An 8383-nucleotide genomic window follows, 5' to 3' on the forward strand; every position below is an offset into this window, starting at 1 on the left:
TGACTCTTTCTCCACACACACATACACACACATCTTTACAGGGAACACACACACTCTGTGCAGGGTACACACACATTGCTGTACAGGGAACATACACACACACATTGCTGAAGAGGGAACACACACACATACACATCTGTACAGGGAACACACACACATTCTGTGCAGGGTACACACACATTGCTGTACAGGGAACATACACACACACATTGCTGTAGCGGGAACACACACACACACATCTGTACAGGGAACACACACACATACACATCTTTACAGGGAACACACACATTCTGTGCAGGGTACACACACATTGCTGTACAGGGAACACACACACACACATTGCTGAAGAGGGAACACACACACATACACATCTGTACAGGGAACACACACACACACACACATTCTGTGCAGGGTACACACACATTGCTGTACAGGGAACATACACACACACATTGCTGTAGAGGGAACACACACACATACACATCTGTACAGGGAACACACACACATTCTGTACAGGGAACACATTGTGCCCTGCTGTATTTTGAAACCCCCGGAACGCTTTCTCTCTTCCCCCGCACATTGCCCACTGCGGCCGCCAGGCTTGCCGTCCATTGTCAGGGGCGGCCGCGCGGCGCCTGCGGTTGCCATGGGGACGGGCGGCCCGGCGGAACGCGGCGCTGGAGAGTTCGCGGCGGCGGCAGTGAGGTGAGCGGCGCCAGGCCCGGGGCTTGAGAAGCAACCGAGGCTTCTCCAGCCGGCTGTGAGCGGAGGGCCCGGATCCCCGAGAGAGAGAGAGAGAGAGAGAGAGACCTGCATGGATATTGGGGACCCCCTCCCCCAGTGCAGCATGGATATTGCGGACACCCCCCATTGTTGCATGGATATTGGGACCCCCCTAGTGTAGCATGGATATTGGGGACATCCCCATTGTTGCATGGATATTGGAACCTCCCCCCTCAGTGTAGCATGGATATTGGGGACACCCACCATTGCTGCATGGATATTGGAGACACCCCCATTGAGGCATGGATATTGGTACCCCCCCTCCATTGTTGCATGGATATTGGGGACACCTCCCAGTGTAGCATGGATATTGGGGACACTCCCCATTGTTGCATGGATATTGGGGACACTCCCCATTGTTGCATGGATATTGGGGACACCCCCCCATTGTTGCATGGATATTGGGGATCTCCCAGTGTAGCATGGATATTGGGGACACCCCCCATTGTTGCATGGATATTGGGGACCTCCCAGTGTAGCATGGATATTGGGGACACCCCCCTCCCCCAATGCTGCATGGAAATTAGGTGTTGGGGGAGGGTAGGAGAAGTATTGCACAGAGAGGATGGAGCCAAGTCTTGCACTGTGATGGCCATCATCCCCGCTCCTGCCTTCACCTGACACCTGTGCTTTCTACATGATTTTTGCACCTGCCTTGCTCAGGGGTGCTGAGGCCAATCATAGCACCCACTACCAGTTGCTCCTTTTCTCCCTCTCTCTATCTTTTTCATTTGAAGGGGCGAGGTGATGGGAAGCTCTTGTGTTTGAGCGCTGCGCAGAATCTGAATTCCCTGTTGGATTTTGTGGCACCTTCAGTAATGACTCCACCAGGCAGGGTATGATACTTAAACTGTGTAGACCTGTAGTCCTTTATTTGCAGCTCCTGAGTGAGGACAACAAGCTGTGAGTTCCTTTTTATACTGGGTTACCTGCCCTGTGCTGGTAACCCTTAGGTCTCCAGCAGCAGCACCCTCTGGTGTACAGGTAAGGCGTGTACAGTGTAAGGGTACATTCAGTGTGGCATAACAGTGTTACAGACATCACACAGTAAACAGGCATGCATACACAACAGATTTCTGGGGTGGGAAAGTTTTTTTTCCCCCCTGAATTCCCTATCGGATTTATTAGTGATTATCTTATATTTCTGGTCTCGCCCGTATATGGGAACATTTTCTCTACGTCTACCCTTTCATAATCTTAAAGTCCTTTGGTTCAAGCCAAATATCTGCCCTTAAAGAAAAAGGGTGGGACTAACAAACCTAGAGCCCCCTGGATGTCTAGGGGCATACAAGGTCGGATAAAGAGCAAGTTATTATTTAAATGGAGAAAGTTTGCAAAGTGCCGCAGTACAGCGGGACCCGGGGGTACTTGAGCATGAAACACAAAAGAATAGTATGCAGGTACAGCAAGTGATCAGGAAGGCCAAAGGTATCTTGGCCTTTATTGCAAAGGGGATGGAGTATAAAAGCAGGGAAGTCTTGTTGCAGCTATACAGGGTATTGGTGAGGCCACACCTGGAATACTGCGTGCAGTTTTGGTTTCCATATTTACGAAAGGATATACTTGCTTTGGAGGCAGTTCAGAAAAGGTTCACTAGGTTGATTCTGGGGATGAGGGGGTTGACATATGAGGAAAGTTTGAGTAGGTTGGGCCTCCTCTACTCATTGGAATTTAGAAGAATGAGAGTTGATCTTATGGAAATGTATAAGATTATGAGGGTGCTTGACAAGGTGGTTGCAGAGAGGATGTTTCCACCGATGGGGGAGACTAGAACTGGGGGCATGATCTTAGAATAAGGGGCCGCCCATTTAAAACAGAGATGAGGAGGAATTTCTTCTCTGAGGATTGTAAATCTGTGGAATTCGCTGCTTCAGAGAGCTGTGGAAGCTGGGACATTGAATAAATTTAAGACAGAAATAGACAATTTCCTAAATGATAAGGGGTGATGGGGAGCGGGCAGCAAAGTGGAGCTGTGTCCATGATCAGATCAGCCAAGACCATCAGCAGGCCGGGGCCATCAGAAGGAGCAGCGTGCGGCGGCATACCACTGCAGGAGGGCGACGGCTGCGAAGTCAGTTCGCTGATTGCAGTGAGAGCAGGCACAGAAGGAGGGGCGAAGGAGCGGCAAGTGTTTGTAGAAGGAAGTGACCGGGGCCCAGGAGAGGTGTGAGTCTGGGGCCCAGAAGAGGCGAGGGCCCAGGGGCAGCATGGGCCAGCCCACACTGCGATAGGTGTGCTCACTTGGTCCGTGCAGCAGAGCTGGTCTCCAGTCATCTTGGTTAATCCTTGCCACTGGACCAAGACCTAGCTCTGTCAAGCCCTTGTGGTGGCTGGTGTGTAACGGCCACCACACGTTAAAAAAAATCCAAGCACAGGCATCTTCCACCTTCCAAGATGTAGTTTGGGATCTGGAATATTAGGTCCTTCATTGAAACACCTGTGAACTCATTCCTTTTTGGCGTGGAAGCAAGTCATCCTCGCATCGAGGGACTGCCTATGATGATGATGATCTTGTGTAAAGAAAAAAAGGAGGCTTATGACCGATACCGAGGGTGAAACACTGCAGAATCTCTAGAGAAGTATAGAAAGTGCAGGGGTGAAATTAAAAAGAATATTAGGAAAGCAAAGAGAGAGCATGAAAATTTATTGGCAAGTAAAATCAAGGAAAACCTAAAGAAACATGTTTTATGAATATGTTAAGAGGATAACTAAAGAAAGGGTAGGGCCTATTAGAGACCATGAGGGTAATCTGTGGAGGCGGTTCTTAATGAATGCTTTGCATCTGTTTTCACAAAAGAGAGGGGCGATGCAGACATTGCTATCGGGGAGGAGGAGTGTGAAATATTCGATGAAATAAACATAGTGAGAGAGGAAGTGTTAAGGGATTTAGCAGCTTTGAAAATGGATAAGTCCCCAGGCCCGGATGAAATGTATCCCAGGCTGTTAAGCGAAACAAAGAGCAAATAGCAGAGGCTCTGACCATCATTTTCCAATCCTCTCTGGATTCAGGTGTGGTGCCAGAGGACTGGAGGACCGCTAATGTGGTACCTTTGTTTAAGAAGGGAGAAAGGGATGGACCAAGAAATTACAGGCCAGTCAGCCTAACCTCAGTGGTGGGAAAATTATTGGAAAAATTCTGAAGGACAGGATAAATCTTAATTTAGAAAGGCAAGGCTTAATCAGGGACAGTCAGCACGGATTTGTTAAGAAAGTCGTGTCTGACGAACTTGATATAATTTTTTGAGGAGGTAACAAGGAGGGTCGATGAGGGTAGTGCGTTTGATGTAGTGTATATGAATTTCAGCAAGGTTTTTGATAAGGTCCCACGTAGCAGACTGGTCACGAAAATAAAATCTCATGGGATCCAGGGCAAAGTGGCAAGTTGGATCCAAAATTGGCTGAGGCAGAAAGCAGAGGGTAATGGCTGATGGGTGTTTTTGTGACTGGAAGGCTGTTTCTAGTGGGGTTCCGCAGGGCTCAGTACTAGGTCCCTTGCTTTTTGTAGTATACATCAATGATCTAGACTTGACTATAGGGGGTATGATTAAGAAGTTTGCAGATGAGACTAAAATCGGCTGTATGGTTGATAATGAATACAATAGACTGCAGGAAGATATCAATCAGGTGGGCAGAACAATGGCAAATGGAATTTAATTCAGAGAAGTGTGAGGTAATGCATTTGGGGAGGGCTAACAAGGAAAGGGAATACATCTTAAATGGTAGGACACTGAGAAGTGTAGAGGAACAAAGGGACCTTGGAGTGCAGGTCCACAGATCCATGAATGTCGCAGGCCAGGTAGATAAGAACATAAGAAATAGGAACAGGAGTAGGCCATACGGCCCCTCGAGCCTGCTCCGCCATTTAATAAGATCATGGCTGATCTGATCATGGACTCAGCTCCACTTCCCTGCCCGCTCCCCATAGCCCCTGATCCCCCTTATCGTTTAAGAAACTGTCTATTTCTGTCTTAAATTTATTCACTATCCCAGCTTCCACAGCTCTCTGAGGCAGTGAATTTCACAGATTTACAACCCTCTGAGAGAAGAAATTTCTTCTCATCTCTGTTTTAAATGGGTGGCTCCTTATTCTAAGATCATGCCCTCTAGTTCTAGTCTCCCCCATCAGTGAAAACATCCTCTCTGCATCCAACTTGTCAAGCCCCCTCATAATCTTATATGTTTCGATAAGATTGTTATGTATGTGAACTTGTATATACCTTGTTAAGCCACCAGAGGGCTCATCGCCTGGAGTCCCAAGGGATCCCACAATCCCTTGGGAGCACAGGTACTTGAGGCCTCACAGGCTGAAGAGGCGCTCTGGAGACCTGCAATAAAAGACTAAGGTCACACTTTACTTTGAGCTCACAGTATCCAGTCAGACTCTTTATTCATATATAAACAAAGATCACTTCTCATTCTTCTGAATTTAAATGAGTAGAGGCTCAACCTACTTAACCTTCTCTGAACTGCCTCCAAAGCAAGTATATCTTTTCGTAAATATGGAAACCAAAACTGCACGCAGTATTCCAGGTGTGGCCTCACCAATACCCTGTATAACTGTAGATTCCAGGGAATTTTGGTAAATTACAGCCGATGCATCCACAATCCCTGCCGCTACTTCTCTTAAGACCCTAGGATGCAAGCCATCAGGGCCAGGGGATTTATCTGCCTTTAGTCCCATTATCTTACTGAGTACCACCTCCTTAGTGATTGTCATTGTGTGAAGTTCCTCCCCCCCCATAGCCTCTTGACTCTCCACTGTTGGAATATTGTTAGTGTCCTCTACCGTAAAGACTAATACAAAATATTTGTTCAGAGTTTCTGCCATCTCCATGTTCCCCATTACTAATTCCCCGGTCTCGTCCTCTAAGGGACCAACATTTACTTTAGCCACTCTTTTTCTTTTTATATACTTATAGAAACTCTTGCTATCTGTTTTTATATTTTGTGCTCGTTTACTTTCATAGTCTATCTTCCCTTTTTTAATCCTTTTTTTTAGTCATTCGTTGCTGGCTTTTAAAAGCATCCCAGTCTTCTGTCCTCCCACTAGTTTTGGCCACTTTGTATGCCCTTGTTTTTAAATGGACACTGTCCTTTATTTCTTTAGTTAGCCACGGATTGCTATCTTTTCTCTTACACCCTTTCCTCCTCACTGGAATATATTTTTCTTGAGAGTTGTGAAATATCTCCTGAAATGAACACCACTATTCATCAACCGCCCTACACTTTATTCTATTTTCCCAGTCCACTTTACCCAACTCTGCCCTCATACCTTCATAGTCTCCTTTATTTAAGCTTAGTACGTTGGTTAGAGATCCAACTTTCTCATGCTCCATCTGAATTTGAAATTCAATCATGCTATGATCACTCATTCCGAGGGGATCCTTTACTCAGAGATTGTTTATTAATCCTGTCTCATTACACAGGACCAGATCTAAGATAGCCTGCCCTCTGGTTGGTTCCGTTACATACTGCTCAAGGAACCTGTCCACTCTATTAACAACTCCTCAAGGCTACTTTGACCAATTTAATTTGTCCAATCAATATGGAGGTTAAAATCACCCATGATTATTGCTGTTCCCTTTTTACAAGCCTCCACTATTTCCTGGTTTATGCTCCGCCCAACAGAGTTGCTACTGTTAAGGGGCCTATAGACTACGCCCACCAGTGACTTTTTCCCCTTATTGTTTCTTATCTCCACCCAAACTGTTTCAACATCCTGATCATTTGAGCCAATATCGTTCCTTACTGTTGCAGTGATTCCATCCTTTATCAATAGAGCTACCCCACCTCCTTTTCCTTTCTATCTGTCCTCCCGGATTGTCAAGTACCCCATAATATTTAATTCCCAGTCCTGGTCACCTTGCAACCACGTCTCTGTAATGGCTATCAGATCATACCCATTTATCTCAATTTGTGCTGTCAACTCATCTATTTTGTTACAAATGTTATGTGCATTTAGACAAAGTGTCTTTAAGTTTGTTTTTTTACCCTTTTTTCCTGCTTGTTTCCTCTCTCCTTCAAACTCACTTTCTTTATTTTTGCTTTCTAATTTCTGCTGTTCTCCCCTCCCTACTGAATCAAATCTCAGGTTCCCTTGCCCCTGCCAAGCTAGTTTAAACCCTCCCCAACAGCACTAGCAACCCCCCCCCCCCCCCGGCGAGGATATTGGTCCCGGCTCTGTTGAGGTGTAACCCGTCCGACTTGTGCAGGTCCCACCTCCCCCAGAAGCGGTCCCAATGTCTCAGGAAACTAAAGCCCTCCCGCCTGCACCATCTCTCCAGCCCCATTCATCTGCCCCATCCTCCTATTTCTGTACTCTAGCCCATGGCACTGGGAATAATACGGAGATTATTAACTTTGAGGTCCTGCTTTTAAGGTGGTTAAGAAGGCATATGGAATGCTTGCCTTTAATTAGCCGGGGCATAGAATACAAGAGCAGCGGGGTTATGCTTGAACTGCATAAAACACTAGTTAGGCCACAGCTAGAGTACTGTGTGCAATTCTGGTCACCACATTACAGGAAGGATATGATTGCACAAGAGAGGGTACAGAGCCAAGTTATGAGGATGTTGCCAGGAGTGGAGAATCTTAGCTATGAGGACAGATTGGGTTTGTTTTCCTTGGAACAGAGGAGGCTTGAGGTGAGATGTTTTTGAGGTGTATAAAATGATGAGGGGCCTAGATATAGTGGATAGAAAGGGCCTATTTCCCTTAGCAGAGGGGTCAACAAACAGGGGTCATAAATTTAAAGTAATTGGAAGAATGTATAGAGGGGATTTGAGGGGAATTTTCTTCACCCAGAGGGTGGTGGGGGTCTGGAACTCACTGCCTGAAAGAGTGGTAGAGGCAGAAACCCTCAACACATTTAATAAGTACTTGGATGTGCACCTGAAGTGCCATAACCTGCAGGGTTATGGATTTAGAGCTGGAAAGTGGGATTAGGCTGGGTAGTCTCTTATTGGCCGGCACGGACACGATGGGCTGAAATGGCCTCCTTCTGTGTTGTAAATTTCTGTGATTCTATGACCTCTATTAGGTCACCCCTCAGTCTCCTCTTTTCTCAAGGAAAGAGCCCCAGCCTGTTCCATCTTTCCTGATAGGTACAAGCTCTCAGTTCTGTTGACAGAAGCTGAGCATCTGTGCAGTAGGATTGTCATTCCTCTCACCTCCCAGTGTGCCAGCTTAGCTCTGTTGGCAGAAGTCTTGCTTTCAAGTTGGAAGCCAGCTTGACGTTCGTGGTCACAAACATATGCACACAACAAACCCGGGACTAGTTTAGGATCCTGTTTGCATCAGCATTTTGTCTTTCATCTTGGATGATGAATGTAAATTTTGCAGATGCGTTAAACATGATCCAGGCCTCTGCTCCCACTGCTTTAGTTGTATTTTCAGGGAGGCACATCACCCATCCACATTGCAGGTCCCCTGGCAAGCCTGGCATCGGAAACTCACGCATACTGCTGCCTCCCACACTGTGCAGCAGCAAGTTCAATTTTCATATACTATAGCCTGACCTGACCTTCCCTCTTTCTCTCTTTCCCTCTTTCTTTCCATCGCTCTTTCTTTCCCCCTTTCTTTTTCTTTCCCCCTTTCTTTC

The 8383-nt window shown here is 46.5% G+C and overlaps 1 protein-coding gene across 4 annotated transcripts in view; it reads left to right on the forward strand.

The window, feature by feature from the left end:
* Window positions 1-630: 630 nt before the first annotated feature.
* The window catches only part of cfap65 (cilia and flagella associated protein 65), a 282488-nt gene continuing 274735 nt past the window's right edge, over window positions 631-8383 (forward strand). For all 4 annotated transcript variants that reach the window (XM_070875227.1, XM_070875229.1, XM_070875228.1 and 1 more), the window contains exon 1: window positions 631-705. The gene's annotated coding sequence lies outside the window, so the exon portion shown is untranslated. The remainder of the gene's footprint in view (window positions 706-8383) is intronic.

Source organism: Pristiophorus japonicus, chromosome 3 (assembly GCF_044704955.1).
Source record: "Pristiophorus japonicus isolate sPriJap1 chromosome 3, sPriJap1.hap1, whole genome shotgun sequence".
NCBI lineage: Eukaryota > Metazoa > Chordata > Chondrichthyes > Pristiophoridae > Pristiophorus > Pristiophorus japonicus.